Below are 15,481 nucleotides of genomic sequence, written 5' to 3'. Positions count from 1 at the left end.
TACATTTACTGAATCCATTAATTATTAATGTTCTTTAATGTTTTTATAATATACAAGCTTAACAGAAGAACAATATTGTTATATTTAAAGATTGTTTACAGGGCGTTTTTCAAAACATACATTTTCTGCAAAGAAGAAGATGAAAGGGAAAAAACATCATGTTGCAATAATGGACAGTTTTAGAAATTGAGTAGAAAGGTAGTGTCTGGGACTGATAGGTCAAAATGAATAAAGACTACACTAAGCAGATGACTCTGTCATTGAGGACACTGTCATAACATTAATTCTATGTGCCTAATTAGATAATAATCCTTAATTTTCATATCTGTTTAAAACTTGTGTCCCATCGATCTCAAGAAAAACTGAGACTGAAGTAAATCAGAATTTACCAATACCTACCAGTAGTATGATCCTTAGAGGAAGAGATACATATCTAGTTTTAATCTTAATCAACAAATATTTCAGTTTTTAAAGTGAAAACAAAGCATTGCATGTAATCTACACCACTGGGAGTACCTGTATTATGGCTCTTTGCAGCACTGCAGGATTTTATACACCTACCCTCCACACTGGACACAGAGACCCCCCACAACAAATATCAGAGCAGGGGCCCTACTTATTATCTTTGTTAGTCTAGCACCCGGCAGTACACCTGTTATACAGTTGAAGCCAATAAAGTAGTTTTGAATGAATGAATAAATGAACGAATGCATGATTACACATGCAACGATATGTAAGGTTTTCAAACCTTGGTTAATTAAAACTTTAATAAAGTCCATTAAGGATGATATAAACAACCTATTAAATAGTACTTCTAAAACTATTACATATAAAACATATCCTTTTTTAAAGATCTTATAACAAAAATTGTTAGGTAAAAAAGTAATAACTTTTTGATTTTTCTGTTTTTAAAAAATTTTTATAATAAAATAATGTTAAATGAAAAAGATAATGCCCTATAACTAGCAGAATTTTAATTCACATCAACTCTGAGAATAAACTCCAACTTGCATTTACATTTCATTTATTATTTCTTTCACATCTACAATGTTAAGTGTTCAAGTAGATGTCAAAGTTGGCCTGAGAGTTCTTCATTGGAATGAAGCTGTCTCCTTTAAAAAAAAAAAAAAATACCTTGGAAAGCAAAGATATGAGGAAGAAAAGAAAGAGGAGCAGTGCAGAAATTCTAATGTTCAGGTAGCCAAAAGATTAAGAGTGATGCCTAATAATGAATTCTAAGAATTTGAACTTTTGCAATAAAAATATGCTCCTTCTCTCTAGACCTTTGGGAAAATATTTTCACTTTTGGGAAAAAGTGAAGGTACTGTCCCACATTCACTCACATACTGTAGCCTTTGCAAACATGCCAGTTTTTTTCACAAGAGAGAAAACACCAAGAGTTCCAGGAAGTAACCAGTGGTAGTATAAGCAGTAGCCAGCAAAACAGTGAAGAGCCAGTAAACAATGAATAATAAAAAGTCAAAAGTATGTTTAACATAGAATGACTCAGATATGGAAATGAGTCAATCACCTTTGTCCACAAATATTCAGGACAAGTGGAAAAGAGATAAAAAGATTAATGTTTGGATTATATTATTATTATGTTATTATTGTTGTTTTTACTATTTCTATAAACTGATCCTAAAAGATATTATTATCTGCAGAAACTTAGGGAAAGAGTATACCATCAATCAATAAATGTAAAAATCAATGAATTAAAAAACAACAAATGTCATACTATGGAAACCCTTCCTGATCCCTGATCAACACTTTTTACTTAACAATCTAGGACAATACTTATGACTATATTTGTTACAACACCTACATAATTTATTCATATGTGCAGCTTATATTCGTTATATAAGAAAAAGAAAAGAAACTACAGAGATACATCCTATTGCAAAAATGAAAGCCACATAAAATACATAAAAAGGTATCTTAATTACAATAGATATTGTTTGTCCTACAGACTGGTTGAGATCCCCACTGTAATGCCTGGTGAATGTACACTCAACAACTCAGTTGTCACCTGATGTAGGGACACAAGCCTGTAATGCCAGCATCTTGGGAGGCTGATGCAGGAGGAGTGTTCAAAGCCAGCCTCAGCAACTTAGCAAGACACTAAGCAACTGAGACCATTTCTAAATAAAATACAAAATAGGGCTGGGATGTGGCTCATAGTTAAGTGCCCCTAAGTTCAATCCATGGTATCAAAACAAACAAACAAACAAAAAAAGAAAGAAAGAAACAAACAAACAAAAAAACCCTCAATTGACTACCTGTCTCTCTAGTTAAGCTGCTACTATTGACAAGGATACTTTTTAATAATAAGTTATCACTGCTATATGTTTTAGGTCTGCTAGCAGGGCTAGCACTTGTATAATATTCAGGACACTATGTCATTTAATCCTCCTAACAGCATTATAAAACATTTAGGAAAAAAATTAAGATAGGGAAAAGATTGGAAAGCATTTATGTTTCCTGGAAAATTGCAATCCTTATTTCAAATATGCTTGAAGAAAAGTACATTAAATCTCTGAAGATAAAATTTAAAGAAAGAAAAAAGAAAAGTAGCATATAAAAATAATTTTCAAACATGACAAAGGAAACATACCATGAACCAGTTTGATTAAAGAGTTGGAAACATTAATAACAATCTGTCCAGTAATTCTGAAGCCAGTTATTAATAATAGAGTCAGCGTGATAGCAGCCTGCTAAGTCCTCTGAGGCAACAGGCCATAGTGATGATTCAAAATGGGTAAAATCTATCATTTTTTTTGTTGTTCAGGAAAATTTCATTTAATGACAATAAGTTGTACATATACAGCCATAAACTTTTAAAATTGTATAAGTTAATAGAAAAAGTTATAATCTAAGCTTTCAATCTCCATGTTTATTAATAAGTACAGAAAAATAACATTAGGGTATATATATATTTTTTTCAAAATGTATATCAGATACCTTTTTACAGTATTCTTATAAAATAACCATTTGAAATAAATTTTAAATCAATCTAAATTTTAATCTGAAGTAATTTTAATAATTATATTGGGTATTTCAAAATTATAGTTTGCTTAACTTTGACTAGTTTATAAATTTATGTGTCAATTAAGAGTGTTCTATACAGGGTTGGAGTTATAGGTCAGAGGTAGAGCACTTGCCTAACATGCACAGTTCCTGTGTTTGATCCCCAGTCTGGGAAAAAGTATTCTGTACAAAACAAATTCTACTTCATAAATTTGGACTTGTCATCATATTAACATGTCATACTCTTATTTCAAATTGATGACATTTTGCCACTTAAAATGTAATAATGGTACAACAAAAAAAATATCCAACATCATTTAAACTTTTGTGAAATAGAAACATAAGTATCTCACCAGTTAAGGAAAGTTTTATCAGTAATAAATAAGAACACCGCCCAAAATGAAATCTGTGTTAATTGTGAAATGAACTGTGAAAGAAATAAATCATCATTATGTAGTTCATTTTAGAAATATAAGTGTCTAGACACTGATACATGCCTCTTATGATGTCAGATCTAAAGGTATAAAATTGAAAGTTACTGCAAACCACTCTAAGGTAACAATTTTTAAAAATTCATGAAATTTTCGCCTAAAATAACAAAGATTTTCCCCCTTATATCCCTCCACCAATAAATACATTTAGTTTAGCATGTCACCCATAATTAACTTATGCTTTATCAGTTAAATTAATGTGTAAAATACATGATCAGGAAATATTAGATATTATGAAATATATAATATTAAACATCATATTTATTATCATATAATATGAATTTTAAAATTTTCCAGATGCTACACTTTCACTATTACTATTGCTTTAAAAGTTACCTTAAGAAGTATATATAAGCAATAAATTAGAGAGTTTGAGAGAGTGGTGATAGTCAACATACATATAGCTGACAAGGCATAGGTATTTACCAGTAAGAAAGGTTACTAAAACTAATCAAATCAGATGCTGACTGTAAGCAAATGATACATTACCAGTGAACACTCCCTGAATATTAACTCAAGCGATAGTAACAGAATTCATCTCCTAAAATAAATTAATAAGAATTGAAGATGTACTTTTACCACTAAGTTACTTCCTCTAGAGCAATTGATTCTCCAATTGTTAAAATCTGTACCCTCCATCAGTAAAATAATTGAAGTCTGCACAGATCTTTATCTATTGGTTCTAAACTTCATTATCATGCAAAATATTAGTTAAGATCTTAAGCTTCTCCCATACTTGTTTGTGTATTTTCTATTAAATTTTAAAGTTGAATTAAAAATAAAAAGCCACATCCATGATATCCTAGAATATTTGTGTGTACCTTGGCTTCAATTCATTTGCTAAAATAACATGCCTATGAATGATGAATGAATTCTCTTTACATGCTTGATTCTGTGGTAGAACTTGTAAAAAACGTTTCTGAAATTGCTTTGCAAGAATGGGAAAGACTGGGCTGGGGTTGTGGCTCAGTGGTAGAGCTCTCACCTAGCATGTGCGGGGCACTGGGTTCAATCTTCAGCAGCACATAAATGTAAAATAAAGATATTATGTCCACCTAAAACTAAAAAATAAATAAATATTTTTTTTAAAAAAAAAGAATGGGAAAGACTGGCATAATATTAAAGACAAAGTGAGATATTTTTTTTCCTCCTTTTTTGGCACTGGCAGGCCCAGCTGTGGTGCTCCAGCATCCTCTACAACACAGAGCTCTTGGGAGTTAGCTCTCATGATTGCTAGCTACGGCAATAGTATTGTGAAAATAGACATCAGCAGCCATCACAGTGACTGGAAGCTTGACAAGCACAATAGCATCAGTGGAACAGTGGACTTCTGGGCTCTTGGAAGGTCTGTAAGAGTGCAGGCACCTAACTGCTTGCTAAATAGTGATAGTGGTATTCTAACAGTTGAAGCAGCAGCACTTCAGTTGCCTCAAAAGCACAGCACTTATAAACTTGAAAACAAAACTTTTCCCTGCTTTCTGCAGGCACCTAATGTTAAATAACATTTGTATCTTGTTTTTGTTATACCAGACCTTTAGATACTTTTGTATCCAATTCCCTGGATTAGAATTCCTGTTTTGAGTCATTTCCCATTTGTATAACAGGTTACCATTAAGCCCACATTCCAATATAGGCATAATTGTTTATTACTTTTACAGACATATACTACTATACTAAATACATTATAGAACACACAGTAGTAGATATTTTGAAGGATGAGATCAACAAGAAATAAACATTATAAAATAAATTTTAATTTGTTCTATTTATGAAAAATTTAAAAATACATACTTAAGAAATGATAAGACAAATTAAATTAAATATGTATAATTCTTTATGTCTTGCCTTGGTATTGCATTTTGTGAAATGGTCATTTGAAAAATGATACTATGTTTGTTCCTGCAATATTTAACTGTAATGGTTGTCATAAAGGGGTGAGGGAGAAAGTCTCAGAAAATAGGACCCAAATGGAAGAAAAGTACCATTTCTGCTTACCAAATCACAAAACTCTATTTTCAGCCCAATCCCAATTATGTAAAAGAACTTTGTTGAAATTTGACTAGTAAATTTCTATCTTCCTACCAATAAATAAGTCATTCTGATAAACTAAGGAAAAAATTTATCTTTCATATTATTTTTAACAAAATATTTTAAAATCTATGTAAAGGCTGCATTTATAAGACTTTAAAACAAGTTATAAAATTAGGTTCCAAGTTTTCAAAAATATGTGGATGCATTCTTTTTACAGTTTTTAATGTTTACAGAAACTAGTTTCACAATGAAATGGGTTTTGGCAACAAAATCTCATTATAATGAAAATAATTAGAAACATTACAAATAAAATGCTCTCACCATGCCATGGGTCTTTTAAACAGCAATTACCTTTTTCTTAATTATTAGTACCATTACTTTAAAAAGTAATACAATTTTTTGGAAAAATGTTAGAAAGGACCAATCACCTGACATTTCAGAAAAGGTATACAGAACGAGAACCCTTGTCACAATGTAATAGAAAAATGTGTAACTTCCATAAATTTGATATTATTTCACAATACTCTAACACTGAATAACCAATGAATCTCAATTGTGCAAACGAAATTCATGACAACTCTCTCTTTATTAGAAGGTATCATAATTCCTCTACTAAAACATTATGGTTTTTCCATATTTGGTAATATATTTTCTCCAAAATTTTAAAGATTTAAGTAAAAAATAAATTACTACATTAAAGACATCCTACAACCCTCGTGTGAACTTTTGACTTCAATTTGTTAAAATAGTTTGTCTATAAATGGTAAGTGAATGACTTTCACGTGTATGTAGTTGTGTAACATGACCCAGAAACCTTTTCTCTTCCAGTCAAAACAACCACTCCAATACTCTAAAATTATGTTAATACAGTTAACATAGATTTTCCACAATGCATCATTTAACTAAGAGAGTATTTTACTTCTTCACAGTCATCTTCTCCAGTAATCCCTTAGTGATTTGTAAAAACACAGTTCTTCTCTTACTGAAATTGAACGTAGCAAATACCATTGACTGAAATATTAGAAATACTGGGACTAGAATTTAACTACATAGTAAACATTCCATAATGCATAATTTATTCAATATTTGATTCTTCAAATCTTTAGCAATATTTTCTATGCATCTTCTAACAGCATTTTCTGACAAATGTGATAAAGTTTGTTGACATCATTTTTCAGCTATGTTTGCTCTGGAAGGAAAAACAATGTTTTTAATGATATATCTATAATATATATAAATTATATTACATGCAAATACATATTTATATATTTACTATTAATTTAAACCCCCCCCCAAATCTTCTAATCATTAATTTAATGACTCTGTAAAGTCCAAACTGAGTATCACATAACATTGAACATTGTTTGCTTCATGATCTGGGTAGTTACATTTTACTGCATTATCAATGAGATGGTCTTGTGTCATCATTCAAAAATATCTCAAAGTACACTATATATCTAAGTGAGATTCCTTTGAACGATAGTGAGTATTAATCAACATTTCAAATAGACTTCTCATTAGTTATTTTGGGTTGACCTATTGCTAACCATGATTATACACAATTTTTATACTATAACCAACAAAGTATCAATGGTATGCTTTAAGGATATTCTTGTTCAAATGTGCTAGGAATATTAGTATTATCTTATTATAATTTTTATTGAGTATGACTTTGTCTATTTTATAAGTTAGTTAAAACTAGATAATATAATCCATGACTCCTTATAACAAGGAACAAGTAAAATTAAATACCTCCAACTCTTCAAGCATATGAACTCTAATTCCCCCTTCAGGATACTTTGCATAATTTAAAATTCATGTAAATGATATTCTGACATTGCCAACATATATCTGCATGTTAAATATTAGTATTTTATTATAACTAGTTTTTAAAATTTATTATATATATAAACATAAAAGTTTTGATTTTTTTCTCAAACCCTACTATTCCCTAGAGTACATGGAATCTATTTTTGACAACATAGTTCTACAAAATTGGCCTTGGATTCAGATTTGAAAAATACTTACTAGCTCTGTATTCTTAAGCAAGTTACTTATCATCCAGTAATAGCTATATCACACAGCTATTTTGATGATTACATTAGATTGATAATGTGACAACATTTGTTATGAACATACAAAGTTAAAGGCACTGGACAAAACACATTAAGTTCATTAATTCTTGAGTCTAGTTTCTAGATATAATGAGCACTTGATAAACATTAGTTTTCTTCCCCAGGAAACAGGGTTAATTGTACAAATTGAGGAATATCTGTTATGGTAAATACAGTGGGTTGTTTACATTCCTATGTCTCACAAAACTTCGAGGTTTCCAAAGCAAAGCCATGTTATAGTCATCCATGTATGTTAATAGAGCATGAGTACAATTTTCTGAATGTATCAAGTGCTCAATAATTTTTAAAATGTTAAGTGAATGTACATAGGCACCACCATAACTTGCTTTTTATTATATGTAAAAATTACAGCAACCCCTGGATTGACATATATGATAAATTAACTGCACAAATGATGCAAAACATGTTTTTATTTTTATACATATTCTATTATACCTTTGCAGGAAGGATAGAACTTTCCAGAGCTTTTCAAAGTGCAATATCTCTTTATTATTTGTACTGGGGAAATTACAATATGGAAATCCAAAATAATTTATATTTGAATTTTAAATGTGTTTCCATATTTATATTTGCATACTGGCATGTCTAATCATTCTATAAGAAAGAATATACTTCAAACAAAATGAGCTACTCTATTAAAAACTTACTCAGAAGTAGTTGAACACAATATGTTTATCTGATCTTTACCCTTACTTAACACCTCTATATAGCCTACACTACTATGATTATTCAAACTACATGGAACTTGCCTTTTTTCAGATAAAAATTCTTTAAATGTTGATTTCCATAATGATATTCTGTGTAGAAAGCCAGGGGATTTTTACTAATGAATTTGAAATCAAGTTTGCCTAGGTAGTCTCAAAAATCAATTGAAATATATAATGAAACATAATGTATCATCTGTTTCACTAAAATTAAGAATTTTGATTTTTGTTAAGTATTTTATTGCTATAAATAATAGGCATTTTATACCTATAATAAAAGGCATCATTGTATCTTAGTGAGAACCTTATTATTTCATCTTATTTTTAATTATTCATGGATCATATACTCCATCTTTAGGTATATGGAAAACAGAGTGAATTGGCAGGGGAAAAATGGGCTTTAAAATCAAATAAACCTGGATTTGTATCAAACATCCACATTTCTTAGTTGCGACCCTAAATAAGCTAATTTTCCCCTGAATTTCAGTTTCCTCATTGGAAAACAAGGGGGAAAACATTAAATGTGAATAAATACAAAGTATTTGATCCATAGCAAAACTCATTAAATAATAATACATTTACCCCTTCTCTTCCCAAACCCGAAATTCTCAAATTTTACTGTATTATTAATTTCTTCTAACTAGTAATGATCTGCATCAACAATTTACATGTATCAAATAACAGCTAAAAAATTTCTTCATTGGGCTGGGGGTGTGGCTCAAGCGGTAGCATGCTCACCTGGCATGCATGCGGCCCGGGTTCAATCCTCAGCACCAAATACAAACAAAGATGTTGTGTCCGCTGATAACTAAAAAAATAAATATTAAAATTCTCTCTTCTCTCTCTTTCTCTCTCTCTCTCTCTTTCTCTTTTAAAAAAATTTCTTCACATAAACTATTAAATTTAATTCTCACTGCTACCCTGTGAACTAATTTGTCATTATCCTAATTTTTCATGGTAATAAATTGAGCTTCAGAGAAAGTAAATGATTTTTCACAAGATCTTGAAAGTAGGATATTACAAAACCAGAGTTTAATCTAGGTCATCTAGTGTCTTCCTATTCTATCCAGGCTGCTTCACTAACTAATAATAATAATAAAAAAAAAGTTTCCACCAGGAACTTCCTTAACAGAAAGTTTTAAACTAAGAAAGTAATACCTTAAGAATATTATTAAACTATCTGACTTGGCTCAGTGTGAGGTAAGAAGTAAGAACATAGTCACATTATTATCATCAGCAGTTCTAGGAGCTTTTACTTGACACAATATTTTAGTAATATATTCCTAGAAATATCTTTTTTTAAAGAGAGAGAAAAAAGAGAGGAGAGAAAGAGAGAGAGTGTGTGTATGTGTGTGTTTTAATATTTATTTTTCAGTTTTCGGTGGACACAACATCTTTTTTTTTTAATATTTATTTTTTAGTTCTCGGGGGACACAACATCTTTGTTTGTATGTGGTGCTGAGGATCGAACCCAGGCCGCACGCATGCCAGGCGAGCGTGCTACCACTTGAGCCACATCCCCAGCCCATAGAAAATATCTTTATATGAAAAATATTAAGAAGATATGCTTGTTCAAAATGGGGAAAAATTAACAAACAAAATTTAAGAGTATAATTTGTATTCTTCTATGATAAATTTCTCAATACCATTCTATTTTTTTTAAATTATATCAGAAAAATAGGAATGTCTAAAATATTCATTTTTGTCTTTGTTTTTGTTTTAGTATTGAATAAACTATTTTTTCTGGATCTTAGGGAGTCTTTTGAGTATTTAGAATCTCACTTCAATTTCTGATCTAAATGTTGAAAGCAAAGGCTGCTAGAAGCTGACTATGCAGCAAATACAACTATATCTAAAACATGCAGATTAAAAAGAAAATGTAAAGAATGTCATGCTGAGTTGTCTCAATTTTCATCATGAAACAAGAGGCAAGAATTGGCAGGTAGAGATAGGAGAGATGAATTTCTAATTGGCGAAAGGAAATTTAAAAATAAAATAACTAGCAAGGCCCAATTCGAGTTTTAAAGCATGAATCTAAGTACCAAAAACGTGTTCTTTTTTTTTTTTTTTCTATTTGGGTCCTCCAAATTAACTTTCAGTTGCAAATCCAATGAACGGAACCTAATTCTTTCCTCTATCTTCTGTAGCATATGTTACCATAAAGCTGTTTCATGCTCTCCATTCTCCCTCAAATATAACAATTTTCCTCTATCAATAATATTCCCACTTGCAATTGATGTGAATCAAGCCACATAATAACTATACAATCCTATATCTCTGATGAAGTCCTTCGTTCTCCATGGATTTTTAGTTCAGTCAAAAGGTATCACTATCCCACAATGCCTTTATTTGCCCCGCTTTTACATAAGATCCAAGATCCTGCTTTTCCAATGAACATATTCTATAAAATTTTCTACATATTGATTCTATTCATTTTCTGACCAAAAATTTCTAAAATGGCTATTCCTCCTGATAACTATATTTCTATTATAGTTACTCATTTTAAGTACCTGGTGTCCACTAATCCTCATTCCCATTCACCATCATCTTCCCACAAACCTGTATTCACACAGCTAGATCACTTACCAATTACCACTTACCTGTCCAAATTTTACTTTCTCTAATTTCCAGTGTCAAACCTCTGTCTTGAGACAGTCAAAAGGCCAGAACCTAGTAATTTATTGTGATACTCCAATCACTAGATGTAGGTATAGCTCCTTTCCAAATGATGTCATAGCCTAGTTCTGTGTGTTATGGTAACACACACCCCTTTCTGTGGCATCCACTCTAGGTTCATGATTGTGTGAGGGTCTCTCATCTACTTTCTCAATTTATATACTATCCTAAGATATCTGACCAACATACAAGAGTATTAGGAGTCTTATTATATGTGAGTTTTGTCATCATCTCTTAATTTTGAGAGCACCTATTTTCATTACATTCATAAAAACTTCTTTCTCCTTAATATCTGCCCTTCACAAAGCTTAACAATTAATATCTAGGACAGATTAATAATTGAAGATATTCTAATATGTAACTTATGAATAGAGCAATTATTAACTTATCTGATCATATAATTTATTTGAAAAATCAAAATAGACACAGAGATTAGAAAACAAAAGAGGTAAGTATTCCAGAAACACAAAAGATTAATAAGGGAAGCAGATTAAATTGTCAAAGAGTGTTTCTTTACCAGGAACATTAAGCAGAATACTTGTCAAAAATATACCACTATTCATGCTCTGGACACCTGAGAAGAGAAAAAGGCAAATCAGTGAGGAAGGTTCCTTCAGCTAATGCTACATGTGACCTGAGACTTATTATGTTTGTCACATACATAATCAATTACTCAAACCAGTAACCACACATTTAATCCACAATTTCCAAGGCAATTTTACATACTTCTCCAAGATTATCTATTTTGTATTTTCTACTCCCTTTCAAGATTGGCTGTGATGTTAATGTGTAACTTTATTCTCCTGAATAAAACTATACTGGGACAGGATACACGGAAGGCTGAATTCTGTAAGTGATCATAAAGTTAGTTCTGTTGAAGGATAACAGTGAAAATTTCACAAGGCAATATTCCTTAGCATTATCTGCATATAGCATCTGAACAACTCATAAACAAGCTACTTACCCACTCTCAGCCTTTGCTTCCTCAACGATAATATGGGGATAATGAACTATCTCATGGAGTTGTTAGAAACAAATGAGTGAAAATATGTTTAAGTATTGAGTTGTTTGGCAAATAGCGGTAATATAAAAATAAAAATAAAAATTTCCTAAATGGATAGGATTCCATTGGGTAATTTATTTTTAGATTAATAAAAAACTACTAAAAGTGACAAATTAATAGTACATGTTTTGCATTTTGTTAATAAAGTATTTATCAACTTTGAATCAAAATAAATAAATGGGTCAAATTTGGTACACTAGTCAAATTCCTTTGAATTTTATAACATTCACAATATATTTTGTTTTCAAATCTAACAGACTGGTATCATCAAACTGCAAGCCAAAATAAGCAGTTACTATAAGATATGCTTTGTATGAACTTTCAGATATTAAAAACATGCACCAATAAGCAGTAGTTTTTAAATTAAAAATCAGCAGTGGAGGTGGGGAAGAACTGACATTCAAGGAAAAGATAGAATTAAAAAGATAAATTCTGGGGGACTTGCCCTACCACACACAAAGTTTTATTATAAAATTTTACTAATTATGAAAATGTATAACTTGTATAGGAATAGTTAAACAATCAAAATGTATAAGAGAGAGTTTGAGCAGACTGTTACCTAGATAACAGCCTAGCTATACAAAAGGTAGGATGGCAAATCACAGGAATGACCACAACATATAAATATAGCTGGAAATTTATTACCCTTCAGAAAACATTTTGAATTTTTATTTCTATATAATATAAATTTCAGAGAATAAACTTCAGTGAGTTATAAGTACCAGCCATAAAATAAAATAATAAACATAACCACATAAAATTAAGATTCTTCTCCTCATTAAAATAATAGAAGAAAGTGAAGAAGTAAGGTACAAATCAGGAGATAGAAAAGGTATCCAGAATATTAAAATATTCATGAAAATCAATAAAAAGAGCTATTAAAAAATAAAAAATAGTTAAAAGAGATAAACAACCATTACGCGTGCGCGCACGCACACATATGTTCACAACTTCACTGCAAAAAAATTCAAATCAAGACCACAGATTTTATTTTTTATATCAACTCAGGGCAAAAATTTTAAAATCTGACATTATGCTAAATAGAATATAGATGAACAGGTATAGTATATCCATTGCTTGTGGAAGTGCATATGAGTAGTGTTATTTTAGAAAAGCAATTAACAATGTCTTGTGTGGTTGAGCATTAACATATATGACACGCCAAGTCCAATCTAAATATACACCCAAGAAAATGTCTTATGTCACTAAGAGACATATACATGAATGTTTATACCAGAACCACTAGTAGAAATAAAAGGGGGAAGAATCCAATAGCAAGAGAAATTATTAATATATTATGGTATAGTTCAAATATTATATAGAAAAGTGAATTCTATGAATTACAGTTACAATGTAAGTAAACCTTGATAACGTATGTTTAAGAGCAAAAGAAATCCAGATGATATGATAAATACATAATAATTGTATGACTATATTATTTAGTTACACATGTATATGTAGTAAATCTGTATATAAAAATTTCATTTTTTTAAAGAACTATGAAAAAATAAACACAAATTTTAATTTAATGGTACCTTTTGTTAGGGCATATTGAAGAGTACATAGATTGAAGTAAATAATTTTTAATGTTCAAATTCTTGAGACTGGAGTTCATAGGTATTTATTTTGGTTTAAAAGAATGGATGAATGAATAAATGAAATGAGGATAATGCATAAAACAGTGACTATGAATCATGTTATGATTAATTCTATGCACTCAAACTTTAATTTTTTAAATTGACAAATGTTTTAGAAGTATTTCTCAAATTTTAATGTAGATATGAATGATGTGGAATTTTGTTAAAAGGAATACTATGATTTATTAGGCCTGGGACAGAGTTTTAAATTCTGTATTCTTAGCTCCCAGGTGACATGAAATGCTGCTCATCTCATAGAATCTATATTATCTAGTCAATTCCAAATATGAGGTCGTAAGAAAACTAAAAGAATCAAAATAAAGGAACAGTATAACACCTAATTAATTAAAAGTTTTTAAAGGTATTTTATTTGGATAGCTTAAAACTTGGTTAAAATAAAAAGTAAAAGAAAAAACCCACCACCATGGTTTTAAGATTCAACATCACTGAGTCAAGAAATTCAAAGACTTAGGGCTGGGAATGCAGCTCAGTCATACAGTGCTTCCCTAGCATATATGCAGCCCTAAATTCAATCCCAAGTACCTTTAAAAAGAATTCAGAGACTTGAAGGGCAAACTAATTAAACTGAACTGAATACTAAATAAGATAATAGAGGCTACACTTAGAGAAATTTATTTTAGTGCTCAGAAATGATGATTTTGTTTTAGCCCATTTCAAAAAGAAGCAAATTTTAATAAAAGTATTAGGTTTCAGAGTTAACTTTGAAGTAAAAGTCCAATCTTTTGTGAATTACAATAAACTAAAAGGATATTAAAAATAAAGAAAGATCACTTTGTATTTTGAGGATCTAAAATGAACAGATCACTTGAATTTTCCATTTCCTTGGTGTTCACTAAAAAACTACAACTATTTAGAGAGAAAATCACTGGTGGTTAGAAATTTCTTTTAAAGAAGGCATAAAAGGAATAGAAGAGATGACTGACAATGACATATGTATCCAAGAATGTATGCAGCATATACTAAAAACACTACTACTTTAGTAACATTACTATCTTTAAACAGGAGTTCAAAAATATATTAAAAATACCACACAATTGCTATTAATTTCATATTTAATAAAGGTAATCAATACACAAGAAAGTGAAAATGAGTTTATTAAAAAGATTTTAATAAATGTACAACATCAGTGAGAATTAATTCAGGTAGTTTTTACTATTTAAAGAAATGAAAAAGACTGTTGTCTTTTAAAATATTTTTTTTAACTCTCTTATAACAATCATATCCAGTACTAGAAAAAGGATAGCTTAGTGAAAGAGCAAGTTTATGATGAAAGCAAAAATCAAATAATTGAGACAAGAAAGTTTGTTTGTTTTTTGGTGGTGCTTGGGATTGATCCCAGGGCCTTGTGCATGTGAGGCAAGCACTCTACCACGTGAGCCATATCCCCAGCCCCCAGATAAGAAAATTTCAAGGTAGGGGTCATACTATGATATACTACTGGAAAAAAGAGTCAAGTATAATGTAATTTATTCAGACTTAGACACATTTGTTTATTCCACTCTCTCCAAACCAGAATCTAGGTACCTTTAAGAGTAAGGTATGTTAATATTCTATCCATTTTTGTAATAAAATATGTTTTAAATCTTTTTGTAGTGGTGCTCTTAAACTACTAAATACTATAGGTATTTCCTGGTTTTCCCACATCCAGAAAACTAGCCAATGGCATATTTGGTGTTTGGTAACTAAAATATTATAA

General features: G+C 30.3%; 1 protein-coding gene across 22 annotated transcripts in view; it reads right to left on the bottom strand.

Moving 5' to 3' along the window:
• Positions 1-15,481, bottom strand: part of Zbtb20 (zinc finger and BTB domain containing 20) — a 795,965-nt gene that overhangs the window by 764,950 nt on the left and 15,534 nt on the right. The gene's annotated exons all lie outside the window — the stretch shown is intronic.

This window comes from Marmota monax, unplaced genomic scaffold (genome assembly GCF_021218885.2).
Source record: "Marmota monax isolate L192 unplaced genomic scaffold, Marmota_monax_Labrador192_F-V1.1 WCK01_AAM20220418_F8-fsc00119, whole genome shotgun sequence".
Lineage (NCBI taxonomy): Eukaryota > Metazoa > Chordata > Mammalia > Rodentia > Sciuridae > Marmota > Marmota monax.
Note: the sequence above shows the minus strand (reverse complement) of the source record. Positions and strands in the feature narration are given on the sequence as shown.